Consider the following 22,342-nt stretch of genomic DNA (forward strand, 5'->3'; position numbering starts at 1 on the left):
TCTTTCTTTTTTTTTTTTTTTTTTTTTTTTTTTTTTAAGTCCTGGTCCTATGGAGACTTAAATGACCTGATGAAAGATTTTGTTTTTTAAATTTAAATTTTATAGTGCAGAGCATTCCCATATACCCTTTACCCAGTGTCCTCTGTTAACATTTTACAAAATGAAGTACTTTGTAAATTGGGATATAACCTAGGGTATTAAGTAAATTGTCTAATACTAGTTGGAAAGGCTCTCATGTAGGTAACCAGTTATAAAACTGATTCATCTTCTTGGGACTGAAAGATCTGTGAGAATGTCTCCGTGTCATCTTAGCCAAAAAAATGGGGCTCCTTTCTCCCTCTTCCTGTCAGTTACCTAAGGATTGGAGGTCCTCTTCCATCGTTTCAATCCTTCCATCCTTCCTCCTCCCACTACGCTTAGCAAGTACAAGCGATACCAATGATGCCTTATTCCTTATCCCCAAGGAGGGTTAGAAGTATTCAAAGTAGAGTGAGCAGCAGGGTCTGTTTCTTGAGGGCTGAGATTTTAGTCCAATGATGTGAATGATCATGAAAATGGGACTGTATCAGGTGGACCACCCTCTTCCTACTCTTTCTGGACCTTTAACATACACATTGTATTTTGTTTTTCCTGTTTGTTTCAAGTTTATCTTTCTAAAGACCCAGACGGCATGAGTGGGGGAAGGACAGAGAGGGAGGAGAGAATCCTAAGCAGGCTCTGCGCTATAAGCACAGAGCCCAACGTGGGGCTCAAACTCTCAAAACTGCGATATCATGACTTGAGTCAAACTGTGAGTCAGATGCTTAAGCAACTGAGCCACCCAGGTGGCTTTTGTATTTTTATAGAAGGCACTTCAGCCTTCTATTACCAACTGCTAAATGATAGAATGTGTGGTACCATAGAAGTTTCCTCAGCAGATGCTTATTTTTGCACTTCACCTGTGACCACTTGTACTTGTGACCTCATTTGCCATGTTTTCACATCGCCTATCTACCTTCTAGATTTTCTTATCTAATTCATGAATCCTCTAAATGTCTAAGTTCCCACTTGAGATTTTTGTGAATGTAATGAAGACACAGTTAGTAGTATGATAGGCTGTAATAAGACCGTAACCATATCAGTCCTTTTTTCCATGGAAGGTACGTGTGGATGATGTGATTGCAATTTACTTGGCATCAAAATTACTAAACATATGGAAGTTTAGAGGCATTTGGGACAAGCCTGTGTAGCAAGATGTTTGGAGTAAGAAACTTGCTGAAAAAATTTATTCTATGCCCTTGACTTACAGGACAGAAAAGCAGGACACGGGGAACTGGACTCCCCCGTGTGAATTTTCAGGTCTCTGTGTGTCAGTAAAAGGAGAATGACTGCAAATGACAAGTAGAAAATCATCTTAATAGACCATTGGATAGAAAAACTACTTCTGCGTTTCAGAGAGAAATACAGCCTGCCTGGCTTCCTTTGCCTAAAATGAGGGTGTTCATCCCCTCAGAACTTAGTTTGCCTTCATAATCGTTCTTGTAAAACCTCCCCAGTTAATTCAAGCCCTTACTCTACTTCACCTCCCTTCCTCCCATCCCGGACCCCAAACCTTTTGCTAATAAAAGCAAAGATGCATAGCATTACTGATGAGATGGAGCTGATGTGGTGTACAGCCTGAGTTCTCTTAGCTTCCATCCTCTCTAACTCAAACCACATAGGTTCCTGTCCCACCTCTTTCAAGACCATTTCTCTGTTATTCAGTCAACACTGTTTTTTCAAAGTATAGTTGACAGTGCCATTAACTTCAGGTGTACAACATCGTGATTTGGCAAGTTGACACCTTACGCTCTGCTCTTCAGAGCAAGTGTAGCTACCATCTGTCGCTGTACAATGCTGTTACAATATCATGAACTATTTCCCTATGCTGTGTGTGTCATCCCAGTGACTTCTTTATTCCATACCAGAAGCCTCCAGAAGCCTTGCCCTTTCACTCATCATGCCCATCCCCCACCCCTCTCCCCTCTGGCCATCATCAGTGTGTCCTCTGTATCTGAATCTGTTTGTTCTGTTTTTTAGATTCCAACGCATAAGTGAAATCAGTTTTTTTTTTCCTCTAGCTTCTTTGACTTAGCATAATAACCTTTAGGGCCATCCATGTTGTTGTGAATGGCAGGATATCCTCCATTTTTTTTGACAAATATTTGTGTGTGTGTGTGTGTGTGTGTACACACCACATCTTCATCTATTGTACAATGGGGTTGTTTCCATATCTGGTCTATTGTGAATGTTGTAATAAGTACAGGGGTACATCTATCTCCTTAGTATATTCCTTTTCTTTGAGTAGATCTCTAGAAGAATTACTAGGTCATACGGTATTTCTATTTTCTGAGAACCCTCCATAGTTTCTGAAAACTATGGTGCATAGCTGTTCCAGTGTACATTCCCACCAATAGCACATGAGGGTTCCCTTTTCTCCACATTCACACCAACACTTGTTACATCTTTTTGATTTTTAGCCATCCTGATAAGTGTGGGGTGAGCTGTCAATGTGACTTTTGATCTGCATTTCCCTGATTAGTCATGTTGAGCATCTTATGTGTCTGTTGGCTACCTATAGGCCATCTTTGGAGAACTGTATATCTACGTTCTCTGCCTATTTTTAATCAGATTATTCTGGGATAATACCAGCACCAAGTGGGCATGGTTGCAACTGAGCTATTGATGGTTAGTACATTTTTTTTTTTTCTGCTCCTCCCCTTCAAATAACCCTCTATTTCCTTCTTCCTTATCTCCAAAGATGACCCAGATTATCCTGGGATTCTGTGGAGTTGTATTCTCAATGGGTTACTATCTAAAATACATAATGGGAGAGATCACATGCAAGTTTCTTCCCCCATTCAGTAGGTTGTCTTCTCATGTTGATGGTTTCCTTTGCTGTGCTAAGCATTTCATTTTGGTGTAGTCCTGATAGTTTTTGCTCTTGTTTCCCTTGTCTAAGGAGACTGATCTAGAAAAATACTCCTAAGGCTGATGTCAAAGAAATTACTGCCTAGGTTTTCTTCTAAGATTTTTATGGTTTTCAGGTCTCACATTTAGGCCCTCAATCTATTTTTTGAGGGTGTGTGTGTGTGGAAGTGGTCTGTTTCATTCTTTGTTAAATAGCTTACCAGATTTCCCAGCACCATTTGCTAAAGAGACCATCTTTTTCCCATTGTATATTCTTTCCTCCTTTGTACACCACGTAAGTAAGTGTGGGTTTATTTCTGTGTTCTCTACTGTTGTGTTGCTCTTGTCCATTTTTGCCCTAGTACCGTATGGTTTTGATTACTATAGTTTTGTAGTATATCTTGAAATCTGATCTTGTGATATCTCCAGTTTTGTGTCCCTTTTCCCGCTCCCTGCCCAAGATTGCTTTGGCTATTTGGGTCTTCTGTGGTTCCATATAAACTTTAGTATTCTAGCTCTGTGTTTTTTTTTTTTTAAAGTTAGTATATTGATAAGGATTGCACTGAGTCCATAGATTGCTTTGGGTAGTATGGACACTTTTTAACAACATTTTTCCAATTCATGAGCATGGAATATGTCTTTATTTCTTCAGTGTTAGTTTTTAGAGGACAGGTGTTTTACCTCCTGGACTAAATTTATTCCTAGGGGTTTTGATACTAGTCAACACTATCTGAGTGCCTACCATGTGCCCAGTACTATTTTAAAACCTAAGAACACAGAAATTTAGGTGCTGGGAATGACAGCACTGCTTTAGGCACTAGTGAATAAATCCCTCCTGGATTTACATTCTAATTGCATGACAAAAAATTAAACCATAGTGCTAAGATAAAGATTATGAAGATAAAGCATAGATCAGGGATAAAGAATGTCAGGAGAAAAGAATAAAAGCAGCCCAGGAGCCATGTGAATATCTGAGGATAGAAATTTCCAGGCAGAGGAAATAGTAAATAGAAATGGCAAATAGCCTGTTTGCCGCATATCCTTCGACATTGGTCCTCAGACAAGCAGCATCAGTATCACCTGGGAACTTCTTAGAAATGCAGATGTTTTTTTTTTTTTTTTTTTTTAAATTTTTTTTTTTCAACGTTTATTTATTTTTGGGACAGAGAGAGACAGAGCATGAATGGGGGAGGGGCAGAGAGAGAGGGAGACACAGAATCGGAAACAGGCTCCAGGCTCTGAGCCATCAGCCCAGAGCCTGACGCGGGGCTCGAACTCACAGACCGCGAGATCGTGACCTGGCTGAAGTCGGACGCTTAACCGACTGCGCCACCCAGGCGCCCCAGAAATGCAGATGTTCATGTCACCCACTAATCCCCTCCCCCAACTCCCCGTGAGGAAACTCCTGGGGTGGGGGCACCTGGGTGGCTCAGTCAGTTAAGCTTCTGACTTCTGCTCAGGTCATGATCTCACAGCTCGTGGGTTCAAGCCCTGCTTCAGGCTCTGTGCTGACCGCGCAGAGCCTGGAGTCTGCTTCAGAATCTGCCCCACATTAAAACAAAACAAAAACTTCTGGGGTGGATCTAGCAATATGGGCTTTAACATATTGTAAGCGTAATGTTTGAGAACTCCTGTGGAAAACAAGCACCAAGTGGGCATGGCTGCAACTGAGCTATTGATGGTAGTAGTTACCCTTTTTTTTTTTCCCCCTGCCCCTCCCTTTCAAATAACTCTTTCCTTTATACTGTAAAACCTTTCACAATCCCTTCCACCTCTTCCTCTGTGCCCTGGTCTCTGTAACACACAATTCTGGGTAATCCCTCCTTTTCCCTCCCTCTGGAGCCTGCCTGCCTTTCATGAGCCAGTTCAAACACTACTCCTCAGACAGGGGTTCCTTGATCCCACCAATCAGCTGTGATTGCTCCCCCTCAGTGATCCCATAGTACTTGATCTGTCCTTGAGAGCAATCACCAACAGGCTGCTGGGTATTAGTAGCTTTTGGTGGGTGTCCTATCTTTCTTTTTCAAGGAAGAAAATTGTTGTACAAGCAAGTTGAAAATAAGGTGCTAGATTTCCTTTGTATTCTACCAGTCTCTAGTATTTGGCATGTTCAGTAGAAGTTTAGGTGAATGGAAGGGGGTAGGAAAGGATTGGGGAAGGCAGGCAAGGAAGGAAACTAATAAATTTAGGAATTCAACTGCTGACATTTGCAGGCAGTTCTGCCAGACCAGATTTCATAATGATAAAGACAGTAGTGAGAAATAGAAACCATTTGCCCCCTCAGGGCTGCGGGGGGCAGGGTGGGGGAATGTGGGGATCTGGAGAGCTGCCACTTCTATGTACCTTTGTGGGATATTCCCCACTCTCCTGTCATTGTCTCCCTGTTCCATGCATTTCAGGTATCACTCAAATGGTTACCCAATTTCGGTCACAGATATTTTGCTTCTCAGCCTCTTAAAATTTGTTTTGAACAGCATTGAATTTTAGGGAGATCTGAGGCCAACCTGCTATTTCCTGTATAGTTGCCAGAACGGGCACCAGCTGGTCAACTCTTGTTAGCCATTGCCATTTTACCAAATTGAGAGAAGTAATCCTTGACTGTCATTTTATTCTCTAAGGAAAACCTGTGAACTCCTTTAAAATTACACAGGACTTCTAAGTCCTCAATTCATGTTGAGTTTAACCTCTTGAGTCTTTGAATAATTTTTGTGAACCAAAGGCCTTCCAATTTATCTCCGATTTTATGGTCCATGTATTTCCTTTTTAGCTCCTCTTTGTCTAACTGCAGTAAGAATGGAAGTTTGCAGTTCCTATACTGTTACCCCGTTCAGATCTCCATATAAATTCTAAGCAACACAAAAACCAAATGGCCCTGGAGAATACAGGTAGGCTTCCTTTAAAATAAGTTTAACAATTGGGGTGCCTGGGTGGCTCAGTCTGTTGAGCGTCTGACTTGGGCTCAGGTCATGATCTCGATCTTGCAGTTCGTGAGTTCGAGCCCTGCATCGGGCTCTGTGCTGACAGCTGAGAGCCTGGAGCCTGCTTCAGACTTTGCGTCTCCCTCTCTCTCTGCCCCTTTCCTGCTCATGCTCTGTCTCTGTCTCTCTCTCTCAAAAGTGAATAAATGTTAGATTAACAAAAAAAATTTTTTTTTTTTTAACAATGAAAATTTGAACAGACAGAATTGATCAAATAGAATGCCATGTGGTTCAAAGTGTCCTCAAATTTACAGCATTTCTTAAGTGGAGTTCAGCATGCTTCGCATGGCAGTATTCAAGTTTTAGCAAAATCTGAATGTCTAGCTAGAAATTGTGAGGAAATTGGTCTCTAAGGATTTGTATCTGTCAAAGTCTGACCTGAGCTAAGGAGTTGTGGAAGAAGGAGATGAGGACCAACTGAGAAATGGTAAGAAGGTCCCAAAGTTGGAGAATTACTTTCCAGTTGTGAAAATGGTTTCTCTAGAAAACATGACCTGCCAAATGACTTGCCATCATCTTGGCCTTTGTTGCGTGAGTGTGTGTATGTGAAAAGGCATTTGTTTTTGTCCTTTAATGAAACTTCTCTATAGAACATGTAACTACAGGATGAATAGCTTACCATGGGCCCAGCAACTGGTAGGTTGGTTCTTTCTAGAAAAGGCCTCTTTATGAGGAAAAGTTAAATGCTAAAATGGAATTACCAATTCAACCAACCCCCCCCCCCATTAAGTATTTCTAAACCAGTGTAAAGATGCAAAACCAATATAATGGCCCAGTCTCATTTCTGTAACAGTAAAATTGCTATAAATAAAAAGAATGACTTAAATACTTAAAGGTTTTTATATTTAACACATGCCACTTATTTATAGGTTATTCAGATTCTGGTAAATGCATTGCATCATTAAGTATTACTCCTAATATTCTCATAGTACAATGGAAATCAGTTCATTTCGCCCCACCTAAAAATACCGGTTAACTTCAAAAAATAAAAACAAAAGTGGGGCCCATGACAATCATGCACCCTAAGTGGTAAGATGTGTAAACTCTCCTTACCTGCTATCACTATGAAGGATAACCTAGTCCTTAGTTTTTCAAATGGTAATTGGTATCTCTCAAACTTTGTGGAGCACCTTATATTCTTAACAAATTGGTTTTAATTAGGCTGAAAAGCTTACAGTGGTGCCCATTTAAACCTTTGACTAAGGCTTGCATGCCTGCCTTTTTTTTTTTTTTTTTTTTTTTTTTGCCTTTAATAGAGGCAAATAATTGTTTTCTTCCCTGGTGTGTATTTTCCAGAATATCCCTTAACTTTCTCCAGAGGTCTCAGAATGCTCTCCAGTAGTACTTCTCACTTTGCACTGTAATTGTTTGTTACTTTTTTTTTTTTTCTTCCCGAGTAACCTATTCTTCAGGAATAAAGAACCTCTTAAGTTTGATCTCTACACAAACTGCCAATACCTGTAAGTTTTATTGTTACTTTTCTACCCACTGAAGTTGAACCACACTAAGGTACCAATATCTGTCTATCTGAAACAATTTCATATGGTTCAACCTAGTATAAGCTTTAACTGAGAACTTTTTTCTTGCTGTGGAAATACTAGCAGTTTACATGCAGTTTTTCCATTGAAATACCAAGAATTCATCAAGTTTACAGTATATTGCCAGAGCTTCTCAAACTTGGAGCAGATGAATCCCCAGGGGATCTTGTAAACATGCAGACTTAGCTTCAGGAAGACTGGGGTAAGGCCTGAGATTGTGCATTCCTAACAAGCTCCCAGGTGGGGTCCATGCTGTGGTTCATGGACCATGCTTAGAATAGCATGTTCTGGACTACAGTATGAGGAGTTGACATGTAAATTCTAGATCTGCTATTAGCTATCTGACTTGGTCACTTAATTTTTCTGGGCCTTTCTGTAACATGCAGAGATTCAGTTAAATGGTCTATTCCTTCCAAGTCCAAGGATCTGCTCAGATCCTATTTAAGTGACTAGAGTATACAGCATAAAGGTTAGCCACCAGCTCAATCCTCAGCCTGGGGCTAAGCATCCCAGCTTTTTCACTTACTGTGTAACCTTAGAGAGTTACCTAATCTCTGTGCCTCATTTTCCTCATCTGTAAGACTGAACTAACATTAAATTTACATGTGGAGTGTTTAGGACCGAGCCTAACACATAAACATAAGCTATTTTCAACATTAATATATCCTCTGTAGTGTCATTTCTAACAAGCTTTCCTAAGGGAATAACCTAAAATGTGAGCAAATACTTAGTGTATGGAAAGAGGTTTATCACCAATTTCATCCAAACCTAGGAAGCTACATCTATTTTCAATAATATGAAAAGGGTTACTTACAGTACATATTATGGAATGTGCCTATTATAAGGGCTCAAGATACAATTTGAAATGGTGAGAAAACAGGATATAGAACTGTTCTAACAGGTCAAGTTGATGATTTCTTACCTGGTTAACTGGGGGGAAATGCCCTAAAATATTAAGTGATTGTTATGACCCAAGTAACAGTGTAAGAGGTGACTTTTTTCTTCCTATATTTATGAATTCTATATGAAGTACGAACAACTTACATTCAGCAAAAAACTAATCTTTAACATGTGTAAATCTCCCCATCCTGCAACAATATAGTAAGGATTTCAGCTTCAGTTATGCCAAAACTGTTCCAGAAGCATTACAAATAAAAATCAGAAGTCAGTCACTTAATAACACAGCACTCAGTGCCAAACTAATGACTGAAAAGAAAAATGGACATGCTCATTTAAGTTCTGAGCAAAAATGAGATGGTTGGGTATTGAAGCATTAAATGGCCAAAGCGGCTGCCTTGCTGAGTGTCACAGAGATACTGGGGAAACTGGAAAACACAGGAGCAGGACTTGAGACTTTGCAGTTTAGAATAATGTCGGAAACAACCAGCATCGTACTGGTATGTGTGTTTAAGTAGACTTTCAAATAAAAATTTGGTCTCCATACCACACTGATTCAATTTGTATTTAGGTTTTCATTTAGAAGGTAACATAATGGGTCAGGAAAAACAAATTTGAAGTGACTGGAGGGAAAATCCATTATGCTTTTTAGATCTATTCCTTATATGTATTTTCCCCAGACTGAGCTAGCCCATTCATATCTTGAGAAACTCAGGAAAAATACTTGCTAGTAGTCTTCTTAGCCATCAGTTTCTCTTTAAAGCTGCCATGATCATAACTGGAACCTAGTCTAGGTTGAATGTCTTCTGATTTGCCAAAGAAGATTGGGGGCTATTTCATCTTGTCTCTGTAGGACATGGATTGAGAAGAAAGTTTGCATAAATTTTTCTATGCCACTGTCAGACAAAATTCCTCATCCTTAATTCATACTTGACTTTTCAGTACTTTGCGCTTCTCATGTTGTGAGTAGACCTCCTCTGATTTATGGATGTTTGATTCTCTCCCTTCCCAGTAATCTCAACCTGAAAACTAGAAGAAAAAGAACGTCTGAATAAAAACTACTTTTCAATCACTGGCAAATCATTTTTCTTTGCCTCTCACTCCTGCATTCTAGAACCTTGATTAAAGGGATTTCTGCCTTTTAAAACCCAGGCGTTTTCTTAAAGAAAATTGAAAAGATTAGCTTTGCAGCTAACTTTGTGACTGATTACAGTGTAACTCTAGGTAACAAATTGTCATACAGAAAAAAATGGTCTAACACCTATCAACACTTTCTCATCCTTTAACTTCTGTGTATGTTTTATAATGTAGTGGTATTAAAGGCATGTAGGTAAGTTAAGCACAGTAGCCTGCCTTGTCTGTGGAAGTATGTTCCAAGACCTTCATTGGAGCCCTGAAACTGCAGATCGTACTGAACCCTTCATATACTAGAACTATTTTCCTGTACATAAATACCTATGATGAAGGTAAACTTCCAAATTAAGTACAATAAGAAGTGGAAAATAAACTGAATTGTAATACATACACTGTAATAAAAGATGAATGCAGTCCCTCACTAAACACTGTACTGTAATCACCCTTCTTGTGACGGGAGACCAACTGCCTCTGAGATAACTTGAAGTGGGGTCAATGACCCTGGGCATTGTGAAGTCACTATGACCACTACTGACCTTTTTGAGGATCTGTCAGGATTATCTGCTTCCAGACCAGCTGGTTGCAGGTAACTGAAAACATGGATAAGGGGAGAGTACCATATGCAGAAACCACTGTGAGCATGCCCATTCATGGAGTTCTGAAAAATGATGGAATTTTGAGATCACCACTTTCAAGTCTGCCAACAAAAGCATAATACTGGAACCTATACTTATCAAATTCTCATGGAGTTCCTATATGTCCCAAGTTGTTCCAGATGTTAGGAATCCATAGGCCTAGGAATAAACAAGGTGGGCAAAGCCCCAGTTCTTGTGAAGCCCGTAAAAGAGCTAGACCATGTACGAGTGAACAAAGAGGCATGATCTAAGATACTGTGACTTTCACTTAATGTATGTCTGTTGATGATCTGCTATGAGCCTAACACTGTGCTAAGCATCCCACAAAAAAATGTGGTCCTTTCATTGTGTTTATACTCCACTTGAGGTGGCAGACCTTAATTACAACTGTGATATAAAGAGATATTAGGGTACTACCTATTCAGGGGAGGCGGGAACTAATAAGGCAGAAAGGTCTTTTTGAGGATGTTATTCAAGGCAGGGCTTTGAATGATGCTGATTTACTGAAGTAGCTTTATAGCAGAAGGTAGTTGGTAAGAGATGTGCTGTCTCCAAGTAAGGGATAAGGAGCAAGGGGTCTCTGATGCTCCCGCGGATCAGATTATTTTTAACTGTAGATTTAAAGAAGATTCTGGTCCAAAGACTGCTATCTAATACCTTAGGCCTTGTGAAGTACTTGCGAACTCTTAAGTGTTCCACATCTCCACTGGAATATAAGGAAGTGCTTTAAATCCTGTATATAAAAGCAACACAAGTGCCTTTTTTCTTTTAATTTTTAATGTTTATTTTTGAGAGGGGGAAGGGGCAGAGAGGGACACACAGAATCCAAGGCAGGCTCCAGCCTCTGAGTTGTCAGCACAGAGCCCGATGTGGGGCTTAAAATTACGAACTGCAAGATCATATCCTGAGCTGAAGTTGGATGCTTAACCGACTGAGCCACCCAGGTGCCCCCACAAGTGCCTTTCCTAAACTCAATTTCTAAACTATAAAACTGGATGTGATCGTTCCATTGTAGGGTATACCTGAAATTGTGAATGGTGCTCAGTGGGGCTCTCTGTTTCCTGTACAGAATTTTCTGAGTATTCATTATGGACTTGAAGAGACCGTGGGGCTGCTGGGAGTTGGCTGGAGGGAAATGTCAAAAGGAAACTCACAATGTGATTAGTAAGTGTATGAAGCTTACCAAAGACCACCCACCACCTGAGGAAATCAGACCCAAGTGCCAAGAGGCTCTATAGGCAGAGAACAGATGGGAGGAGGGGGGACCTCATATAGGAGACCTGCCTCCTATTCAACAATCTGATGTAAACATGTACTCTGTCTATATTTTAAACACTAGAATCCTCAGACTGAGTCAGGGTGGGGAAAAAAAATCACTGCCTTTTATTTTTTCCTTTTGCCTGTATTTGTTTTTGAGAGAATCCTATATCAGGAATGTTAATCATTTAGTGTAAAAAAAAAAATTATGCAATCTTTCATTTCCTTTTTTTCCTGTAAGGCAAAAGACTAAACAATCTTAATGGTTATAAATTCAAACCTACCTTCATTCTTTTGTGGCATTTAGGTTTATCTTGTTTAAACGGTCAAGCATCTCTTCTCACTGATATGAATATTCTGGCATTTTTTTCTTCTGACTTTGCTGTGTTTCGATCTTTAATCTATGTGGAATTTCCTTTGTTACATGGTATGCAGAAGCATATTTTATTCTAGAGGGCCATTCACAGAAAAGGACATGCAAAGAGCCAACATACACAAAAAGGTGTGTTTCATACACAGAATTGCAAATTAAAGCAATGAAATGCCATTTTTTTCACACAACAGATTGAGCATTTTAAGTCCTTTGAAGTTTCACCAATGTTGGTGAGGCTTGGGAGAAATGAACTCCTACAGTGCTGATGGAAGTGTGAAATTGCTACGAACTCCTTGGAAAGCAATCTAGCAGAATCTAAGAGTTAAGATCCTCCTACCCTTGCACAGGTCAATCCCATTCATAGAGAACATCTGTCCAAAATTAGCATGTGTTGCAATGTTTATTATGGCACTGATAGTGATTTTTTTTTTTTTTTAACTAAGAACTGAAAGTCCAGTAGGGGAATGACTGGAAAAATCGTATAAATCAAGACGGGTCTATGGAATACTATGAAGCTATTAAATGAGTTATGGGCACAAGTGGACCTAGAAGAATGTGCATGCTATATTAAAGCTCTACAGTCATGTTTTTTTTTTTTTAATATGCTTTTGCATCATAGGGCTGTTTTTTCTAGGTTATTTTTAGGAGGTAAGATAAAGATAGCAGTAGTATTTTTGAGAGGGTAGATGATCTTCTCCCATTCCTATGAAAATGCTACTAATGTGAGACTTATATTTCTCCCCTAATGGCATATTTTAGAAGAACTGGGCTAGGAAAGAAGTCTCGGTTCTGTTTTGATTTACGTGCCATGGGTATATCATTTTATTCCCAATCTCTTCTTCTAACATATGATGAAGAAATAGGGAAATGTCAAATGCTTCAAGGTAATCCTAGAACAGGACGTTTCTCCTGCACTTCTTACATTTGCTATAGTTACATACCAAGATTTACAAGTTCATAAGTTAGAAACTCCGTTCTGTCCCACTAGAAAAGGACCATCATGTTTTCACTTGAGATTAGTGCATTGATGCCTATACTCGACATATGGAAAACGTACACTCAGCCTGGGTTACAGCTTGCTTTTCACAGAATCTTCCAGTCATAGAATGCTAATTTAGAAGGAAATGAGTGGAATCAATGCTCATCAGAATTACCTGCAGATTTTACAAACGCAGATATGCCTTATGCATACCCCAAATGTATAGATAGAACCAGAATATCCAGAAACAGCCCAGGAATGTCTTAAAAATGGCAACCAAGGGACTCTGGTGCATCTTCTCTGTAGACTAGTATTTGTGAACTATAGGCAATGCTTATCAAATAAGGTTAAGGTGCCTGCCAGTGTTGATCCTAGGCAGTGAAGACCACAAACCTTTGTAAAGCCTCTATAAAGAGAGTACCTCTCAGTGCTAAGCCCTCCTCAACAGCTAGTAAGATGTATGAAATTTAAATGTTTGCAAAATCTCATTTTCCTGTACTGTGAGCCTTTGGCCCTTGATAATGGAGTTTTTGTGAAAGTAACCTACTGGGGTTTGCTGTAGTGTTGCCCTCAGCCTCTTTAGTTCATCTGCACCTGACTCGCTCAGTGTCCTGATATTGACTGTGTCTTCCTCTGTAGCCAAAATGCATGTATTTTGGCCAAAAATTCTGTCATATGGAGATACCATTCTTCAAAAGTTTCACGAAAGTAAAGCTAATGCTCAGGTTGTAGTTGTATATTCCCTTTCTGAGGAATGGACAGGAGTACTTAAAATCTATTAACACCAGACCTTCAGTGTCTAAAACCCTGGAATATTACCACTAACAAAGATCAAGTGGAAAGGGAACCTTTTAGAAACACTGAGACAAAGCAAATGGCACGCATGGTATTTCTCTTTAGCCTCTAAAGCAGTAAAGTACCAGATGTCATACAACAAAGTCTGTGGGGACTGTGGAACCTAATGGGCGTAGCCAGAGTGCTCAGCTTTAAAAAGCTCTTGTGCTTATAAAAACAAGCAACTTGGCACCATTAACTCCATATGTTAGGTTTAAGACTTTTTCCAGCCTGCGTTTGATTTACTTAAACACTTGTAATGCTTACCTTTTGCATTAAAAGGGAGAAAATAAGAGGTTTGTTCAGCTCCTAATAGGGGTCTTTCACATAGTAGGTTGCTTAGTAAATATTTGGTGACTGTATTAGCTGGCATCTTGTAATTGTGCAGTGGGAAAAGGAAAAGTCAACTTCAGTTGATCTCTCAAATTGCTTAAGCTACACAAGATACACAATGACTTCATTATCTGGTGGGGAGGTCAGGAGATAGTCAACATGATGAAGAAAATCCAGAGCAGAACTGTTGAGTACAAAGTCCCTAATTCAACTGTCTTAAGGACCATTGGTTAAATTCAAGGTACATAATGCAGAGATACAGTTACAAAATGACCAAGACCACTCCTTCAAGTTCTATTTCCTGAAAGCCTACAGACTATCCAGATAGGGTATTATTATCTGAGATAGCATTATTCAAATGCTATCCCTGTAAGCTGTGTTCTGTCCCAAAGATGCTGATTGTTTTCATGGCACAAGGTGTATCACCTATGTCCTGATGCGTTTCAAGCCTTCATTTCCAGCTCTGGTTTCTTACTCCTTTCAGTCCCATATGGGAAAATGGCTACTGGACATTCCTGTGTGGATGCCAACTTCCTTGAAACATATACACTCTCTGTCTCTCTGTGTGTGTGTCTGTGTCTCTCTCTCTCTGTGTGTCTGTGTCTCTCTCTCTGTGTGTCTGTGTCTCTCTCTCTGTGTGTCACTGTGTGTGTGTGTGTGTGTCACTCTGTGTGTCTGTGTGTCTGTGTGTCTGTGTGTCTGTGTGTCTGTGTGTCTGTGTCTGTGTGTCTGTGTGTCTCTGTGTGTCTGTGTGTCTCTGTGTGTCTCTGTGTGTCTCTGTGTGTCTCTGTGTGTCTCTGTGTGTGTGTCTCTCTCTGTGTGTGTCTGTGTGTGTGTCTCTCTCTGTGTGTCTGTGTGTGTCTCTCTCTGTGTCTCTGTGTCTGTGTGTGTCTCTGTGTGTGTCTGTGTGTGTGTGTGTGTGTCTCTCTGTGTCTGTGTCTCTGTCTCTGTGTCTGTGTGTCTCTCTCTGTCTGTGTGTCTTTCTCTGTGTCTGTGTGTCTCGTCTCTCTCTCTCTGTGTCTCGTCTCTCTCTCTCTGTGTCTCGTCTCTCTCTCTCTGTGTCTCGTCTCTCTCTCTCTGTGTCTCGTCTCTCTCTCTCTGTGTCTCGTCTCTCTCTCTCTGTGTCTCGTCTCTCTCTCTCTGTGTCTCGTCTCTCTCTGTGTGTGTGTCTCTCTCTGTGTGTGTGTGTCTCGTCTCTGTGTGTGTGTCTCTGTGTGTGTGTCTCTGTGTGTGTGTCTCTGTGTGTGTGTCTCTGTGTGTGTGTCTCTGTGTGTGTGTCTCTGTGTGTGTCTCTGTGTGTGTGTCTCTGTGTGTGTGTCTCTGTGTGTGTGTGTCTCTGTGTGTGTGTGTCTCTGTGTGTGTGTGTCTCTGTGTGTGTCTGTGTGTGTGTGTGTCTGTGTGTGTGTGTGTCTCTGTGTGTGTGTGTCTCTGTGTGTGTGTGTCTCTGTGTGTGTGTGTCTCTGTGTGTGTGTCTCTCTGTGTGTGTGTCTCTCTGTGTGTGTGTCTCTCTGTGTGTGTGTGTGTGTCTCTCTGTGTGTGTGTGTGTGTCTCTCTGTGTCTGTGTGTCTCTCTGTGTCTGTGTGTCTCGTCTCTCTCTCTCTGTGTCTCGTCTCTCTCTCTCTGTGTCTCGTCTCTCTCTCTCTGTGTCTCGTCTCTCTCTCTCTGTGTCTCGTCTCTCTCTCTCTGTGTCTCGTCTCTCTCTGTGTCTCGTCTCTCTCTGTGTCTCGTCTCTCTCTGTGTCTCGTCTCTCTCTGTGTCTCGTCTCTCTCTGTGTCTCGTCTCTCTGTGTGTGTGTGTGTGTGTCTCTGTGTGTGTGTGTGTGTGTCTCTGTGTGTGTGTGTGTGTGTGTCTCTGTGTGTGTGTGTGTGTGTCTCTGTGTGTGTGTGTGTGTGTGTCTCTGTGTGTGTGTGTGTGTGTCTCTCTCTGTGTGTGCCCTCCCCCAAAGTTCAAACAAAGTTCCATGAATTGGACCCTTTGTCTTTACAAATAATCCATGTCTGCTAGGACTGGGAGAGGTAGCCCAGATGAAGATGTGGAGAGACTCTTGCCAAAGGAAATTTTCTAACTTCCCAGTTTGACAAAATTCCTTTAGGGGGATTTTAGAAGATGCATATGTATTACTTGCCATAGACAGTAACTGGTCCTTTTCTTATGTGGGGGGGAGGCAGTTCGCCTAGACCCGAATGATTTCCTTAAGATTTTGCAAATTCTGTGCTTCTGGGTCTTACAAGCATAAGTTAGGATTTTACCTAGCTGTATTCTCTTTAGCCCGAACCAGCTTTTCAAAAATATTAAAAACAGAATTATTTTTCCAGACAAAAATAAGGAAAATTTTTTTTAAATTCCAGTTAACATGCAGTACAATATTGGTTTCAAGAGTAGAACTCAGTGACTCAGGACTTAGACTTAACACCCAGTGCTTATCACAAGTGCCCTTCTTAGTACCCATCTAGCCCATCTCCAACCTACCTCCCTCTGTCAAACTTTATAGTTCTGAGTCTCTCTTCTCTCCCCTTCCCCTATATTCATCTGTTTAACTTCCACATATGCTATCCTATGGTATTTCTTAGTTATTTCACTTCACATAACACACTCTAGCTCCATTTATGTCATGGCAAATGGGAAGATTTCATTCTTTGGCTAATACTCCATCTTATCACTTTTTCATATATACGTGCCCGCACGTGCACACACATACACACCCCACATCTTTATCCATTCATCAGTCAATGGACATTTGGGCTTTCTCCATACTGTGGCTATTCTGCTATAAACCTTGGGATGCATGTACCCCTTTGAATCTGTATTTTGTATCCTATAGGTAAAAAGTGAAATTGATGGATCATAGGGTAGTTCTAATTTAGTTTTTTTCAAATATTCATGGTAAAAAAAAAAAAAAATAACTCCTAAAAATCATTGTAGGAGTTTCCACATAAAATGTGCTAACTAGGACAGATCAAGATGTAGTACATTCTACTGTGAGGAATTGTTTTAAAAATAGGTTAAATATTCTAGAAAATGGTGGACCCAGAGATTGAACCAAGGTAGGCTAGCTTGGAGAATGTAAATGTAGTTCAGAAAAAAAAAACATGAGTATTAGGCACACCCATCTCATTGTCTTCAGTGTTCTAGATTCAGTCCCAAAGCGTTTAACTCTCAAAAGCCTGCCTCTACTAACAATATGATAATTAACCTGAAATTAAGTATCAACAGGCCACATTCCCTCTGGCAGCTACAGAGGAGAATCTGTTCCTCCCTTGCAGCTTCCCATGATGGTGGTCCCCTCCAAGCTTTCTCCGTGGTCACATTGCCTTCTCCATGTGTGTCAAATCTCCTGCCTGTCTTCTAAGGATGCTGGTGATTGCCTTTAAGTCCTTTCCACATAATCCAGGGCAATCTCCCATCTTTGAGATTTTCAATCACGTCTGCAATGCCCTCTTTTGCCATGGAAGGCAGTACATGTTCCAGGGATTAGAAGGTTTACTTTGGGTGCCATTATTCAGCCTACCACAATGACTATCTTATGTACACCCAATGTACATATATATGAAGTATTTATTATATATAAAAAAAATACAACCTATAAAACAGAAAAAATAGAATATACACAATATGGTCAATAATGGTTATCCTTGGAAGTGGGATGACCAGGAATTCTCACATTCAATATTACATGCTTTGGGGACGGTTTACTCTTCCACAAGGAGCACATAATCGATACGTTTGTATTGAGGGATAAAACAATAAGGATTAGGGGAGAAATAATTCCAGCAATATTAAAGTAAGTCCATGATGCCCTAATTTGGTATCTTTCCCCTTTATTTCCTAGCACTTCCTTCCAGCACTCCCCTCCCTCATCCTTGTGCAGCTGCTCCTTCACTCATCTATGCAATTTGGATTGAAAACACACTTCAGGCAATTACATCCAAACTCTGATTTGCTTGGCTTCAAAGTCCCTGCTGTTCCCTCTGTTACAGGCTGTTGTTCCTAATTTCTCCCTTTAAAGACAGGGACTCCCTTCAAATTCTTGAAAGAATTTTCCAGAAGGGGACAGAAGAGTTGGAAGGAATAGAAAGGTTTTTTTTTTTAACCTGTGCTCTGAGATCTTTTTTTTTTTCCTCCCCCTCAACAAGGGGCGTGTCCTATGTGGGGACAAATCTAGCCTTCCTCTCCATGTCAAAATCTGTACCATTCATGGAAGGTTTTTTGCTGTGCTTTGTATCACTTGTTCACTTTCATAACCTGTGTTCTTGGAGCAGTTGCTATTTTTCAGGCACTGTAAACAGCTGTCTGAGGATAGTTATAAGGGCCACATCCAAAGAAGTCCAATTCCCCCTCAATCAGCTGCCAAAGTCCAGTATCATAGATTCGAGATGGAGATATCATTGGTGACTAGTAACTTCCCTTGTCCCTTTCTTCTAACATCCAGTTTCTTTATAAATGTGTGAGGCTGAAGAGTCCACAGGTCTGAGCAAACCAAGCACTTGGAATTAGAGAGCAATGTTTCCATTGAAAGGAGACTTCACGTTAAAGGGCAAACTTGGAAATCCATAACTCTTCTATAAATACATTAAAGAATTATTCACTGTTACAGTATGTCTACTTGGCCCTACTTTGCATTTTTTGCATGACAGACATTTCCCATTGTTTTGGTGAAATAACCAACTGTTTTAACATGTATATGCAATCAGGCATTTAATTCAATTTCATTTATCACTAGGTGCATTTATTGTACTGTCTAATCACAGAGGTAAACACAGCTGCTATGGGCATGTGGCTAGAATACTCTGGAAAACGGGGGTGGGAAATCTGTTTTAAAATCTGTTTAATCTATCTTTTATTCATCTTAAATATTGCAGAGAAGGGCTAGTTTTCATTGACAACAAAGACAGCAGTCAAGTATATACTTTGAAAAGAAATTACCTAGATCTCACAGAAATGAATCATAGAAGCTTGGCTGTACATGTTTTCTAAAAATGTGCATAGAAATCACCTGGGATCTTGTGAAAATAAAGATTTTGATTTTAGTGGAACTGGGCTGGGGTCTGAAATTTTCGAACAGGCATTTCTAAAAGGCTCCCCTGTGGAGCTGATGCTGCTGGGGTTGGTCCTGTAGATTAGCAAGACTGACAGGAGCCCAGTTACTCATGGTTACCAGCTTTGTGAAATTGAAACCTCCATGGCTTGGCCCTGAGATGGTTGGAATCACCATACCTTTGCATTTTAGGTGCAAAAATGTAGTATCTTTTTGGGTGAATTTAAGAGGCTCTAATCCACAGGGGGGGGGTGTCTAGCCTGCAATAGCTTTTCAGTTTTTTCCAGTTGCTTAGTTTACTCTGGGCTTTAAAAATGTATATATTTTTAAATTCCCAAATGATACTATAAGCTTGAGAGTAGAAACAGGATCCTGCCAGTGCTGGATGCATATTAAATATTTAACATGTGTCTCTAATTGAATGTGACTCTACTGTTTCTATAAAGTATTTCCAGTAAGCCCAGTTGGTGAATTGCCACTTTTGCCAATTAAACCATTGAGAGAGCTTAGAAGGACACTTAGTTCTAAGCTTTAAATATGAACAGGGATTGAAGGCATATTTTAGGTTAAGGCTCAGTATTAGATTTCAAAGAGATCCTGAGATATCTGGGAAGTTGTCAACACCTGAATGCACTGTCCTTGCCATCAGAATTGCTATGCTGACACCTTGACATAGCTTCTCATTCAAAATGAGCAAATTGCTCCCTCTTCTTCACTTTTTCTTCTGTCTTTATATAACCCTGATACTCCACTCTCTGTCCACGGGGTAGTTCTGGGTATCTTTTAGAATGGAGGTGGGTGAAGAGATACCATGTATGTCCCAGCACCTACCATGACACCTCTCAATTGTGTATGATCAGATACATTTATGCAGAATTTAAATTTAGGGATATTTTGAATATGCCAGTCTTCAAAACTATTTGTAGACAAAACTTCTAGCCTTGACATTTTGAAAATAAGATTCCAAAAGTAGGTCTTCTATAAAACCAGCAGGATTAAAGTTCATTTGTGGCTAGCATTTAACAATTACCAGGGCATTCGAATTTCAGCTTAGTTCTGGGCTAGAAGAAAGGAGCAGAAAGTAAATAGTAACTGAATGCAGCTGTATGGAAGTTAATCTAATAGAGAAAACTAAAGTAGCCTTCCACTAGCCAGGATACTGTAAAATCAATCTTCTCCTAGAATTAAGGAAAAACTGAAGCCATTAGGAGACTATGAAGCACTTTAGAATTGCTTATTGCATCAAATGCTTATGATGGAAATTGCAATTATAAATCTGGGTGATTTAGAAATAATGGAAGAAATGTTCCCAAGCTGCCTATAAACTTCCCAGGGCCGTTAAGGTCTACATATTGTTATACACAATGCATCTATTGCCAAATTCCACAAGCTTAATTGCTAGAGCAAGGAAAGATGATTTCCCCTTCTTATTTGAAAAGCAGAGCCATGAGCTGATGACATGGAGTAAGTGACTTGTTAGGGTCCCCTATATATACTTGAAATGAGAAACTATGGCTAAGTGCCCACTGCAGACTGGTTACTTAACCAAGTTTCTCTATTTAGGCTGTATTCACTTACCAAAACAAAACTTGAGGTAACCACCTTTGATCTATTAAAATGATCAACGTGGCTACTGTAAAGTGAATTGTACCTAATGAAGTAGCTAATCTCTAAAATGAGCTCCCTTTTTTGGGAGAAGGCTTTGAGTATCCTAACTCTTCCATTTCAGTGACCACAAGTCCAGAACCTCTCTCTGGCCTTCTAGAAGGAATTTTCCTAGCCTTGTGAGGATTTGTACTCCCGTTTTAACTTTCCCTAGAAACGATCTTAGATCTGTATCTTGTTGTATTTAAGACCCTGTCCTACACTGGCAGATCACAGGCATTTAATCTATCTTGTGTTGCTTTGTGCTAGCAAAGCCTTGAAAGCTGTGTTGATTTACGTGCTGATTTCAGTCTCTGACCAAATTCTCCCTGCTACCGCTCCAACAGAGCTGGCAGTTCACTGGAGGTATAAACGTATGTCTACAAATCAGCCTGCTGGCTCTTCGGATGTTGCCGGGCTCTCCAGGACTTGAGCGTGTAATTGTTCAACCATACGGTTTGTCTCTACCCAAGCTGCTCCAAGGCCTGGGTGGGGGAACTCTGTTCCCACTGCATCCTTCCCTCTGCCCTGAAATGATGTGGTTTCCTGTGGCTGAGCCATCTCCAGACCAGTTGGGCTAGGATTAGCACCCACTTAGTTCCTCTAGGTGCTAGCCCAAGCCTGTATTCTCTGTGTGGGCTGCTGCAGATTCATCAGGCCAAAGGGACTCGGATGACATGGAGATGTGGAATCCATCCCCGTATAGGTCAGTGTGGAATGCAAGTACTACATGGCCTTGTGATTCTGCCCACAGCAGTTTCTCCTTGGGATAGCCATGTTACAGGGGTGTTGAGTGGGGTACCGCCACACCGTCTTCTTCCTTAACCCTTTCCCACCTGATACTTAGGATTCCCTGCTGCCTGACTCAGATACCATCTCCTTTTCTCCCAAGTTATTCTAGAGGCTCTGACTTCCCTCTCTGAGAAATGGCTTATGTAAGGTGTGTGCCACCCCCATCTTTCAGGTGTGTGTATGGTTTGTACACATACATATTCCTGTTAGGGACAGGGTTCAGATCCCACCCCACAGCCTAAACCAGAAGCCTTTTCAGGCTTGTGTCAAAAAGTTAATGCACATAGATCTTTAGGAGAGATGGTGCCCAGTTCCTTCCACGCACTGGATTTTTCTGTCGGACAAACAGAGCCCCTACACCTACATCCTGGAGCCTTGGAAATGAGTGCTGTTACAAGTTTGCTTCAAATTCTCCATAGAAACCCTGATGAATCTGATATTTTCCAAACTATCATAGTCTGGGTTTTCTAACAAATTAGCATTTGAAATGGGTATTTAAGGGTTTATTGTTTGCTAAGTAACAGAAACCATTTTGAGCTACTTAGGACCAAAATGGGAAAATTGTTGAAGGATTCAGACTGGTCTCTGGGGGCTTGAAGGTGCCATAGTGGACCTTTCCTCAAGAGCCCTGGGCTTATCGGAACCCTGTCTGTAATCCCTCAATAGCACAGTACCTAAATTGTGAAGAGCGAGAAGTGGGTGTTTATCCCTGTTCAAGCCAGCTAAGGCCAGGGACATAATTGTAGGTAATTCAAACCAAAAGCCTGGGGTCAAGCCCTACAGACAAGATACAGAGATGGGGATCTCTGAACCAGACTCTAAAAAGTATCCACTACAGCGAGCATTCACTCATGTTTTTTTAAACATTAAGGCAACAGTAATGATCAAATAACCTATGGTTCATACAGGACTACTTAAAATGTCTTTTTTTTTTTTTTTTTTTTTTTTCCCAGATGGGAAGGGAACCTTGACTGTAAACACAGTT

The 22,342-nt window shown here is 40.6% G+C and overlaps 1 protein-coding gene and 1 long non-coding RNA gene across 4 annotated transcripts in view; one reads left to right on the forward strand and one right to left on the reverse strand.

Annotated features, from left to right (window-relative positions):
• Positions 1-22,342, forward strand: part of CPA6 (carboxypeptidase A6) — a 522,469-nt gene that overhangs the window by 223,815 nt on the left and 276,312 nt on the right. The gene's annotated exons all lie outside the window — the stretch shown is intronic.
• LOC123586107 lies at positions 8,490-9,966 on the reverse strand. The gene is made up of 2 exons (XR_006706599.1): positions 9,867-9,966; positions 8,490-9,370 (listed from the first exon to the last, which is right to left on the reverse strand). It is a non-coding gene; the product is annotated as an uncharacterized LOC123586107 (long non-coding RNA).

The sequence above is a fragment of the Leopardus geoffroyi genome, chromosome C3 (assembly GCF_018350155.1).
Source record: "Leopardus geoffroyi isolate Oge1 chromosome C3, O.geoffroyi_Oge1_pat1.0, whole genome shotgun sequence".
In the NCBI taxonomy this organism is placed as follows: Eukaryota; Metazoa; Chordata; class Mammalia; order Carnivora; family Felidae; genus Leopardus; species Leopardus geoffroyi.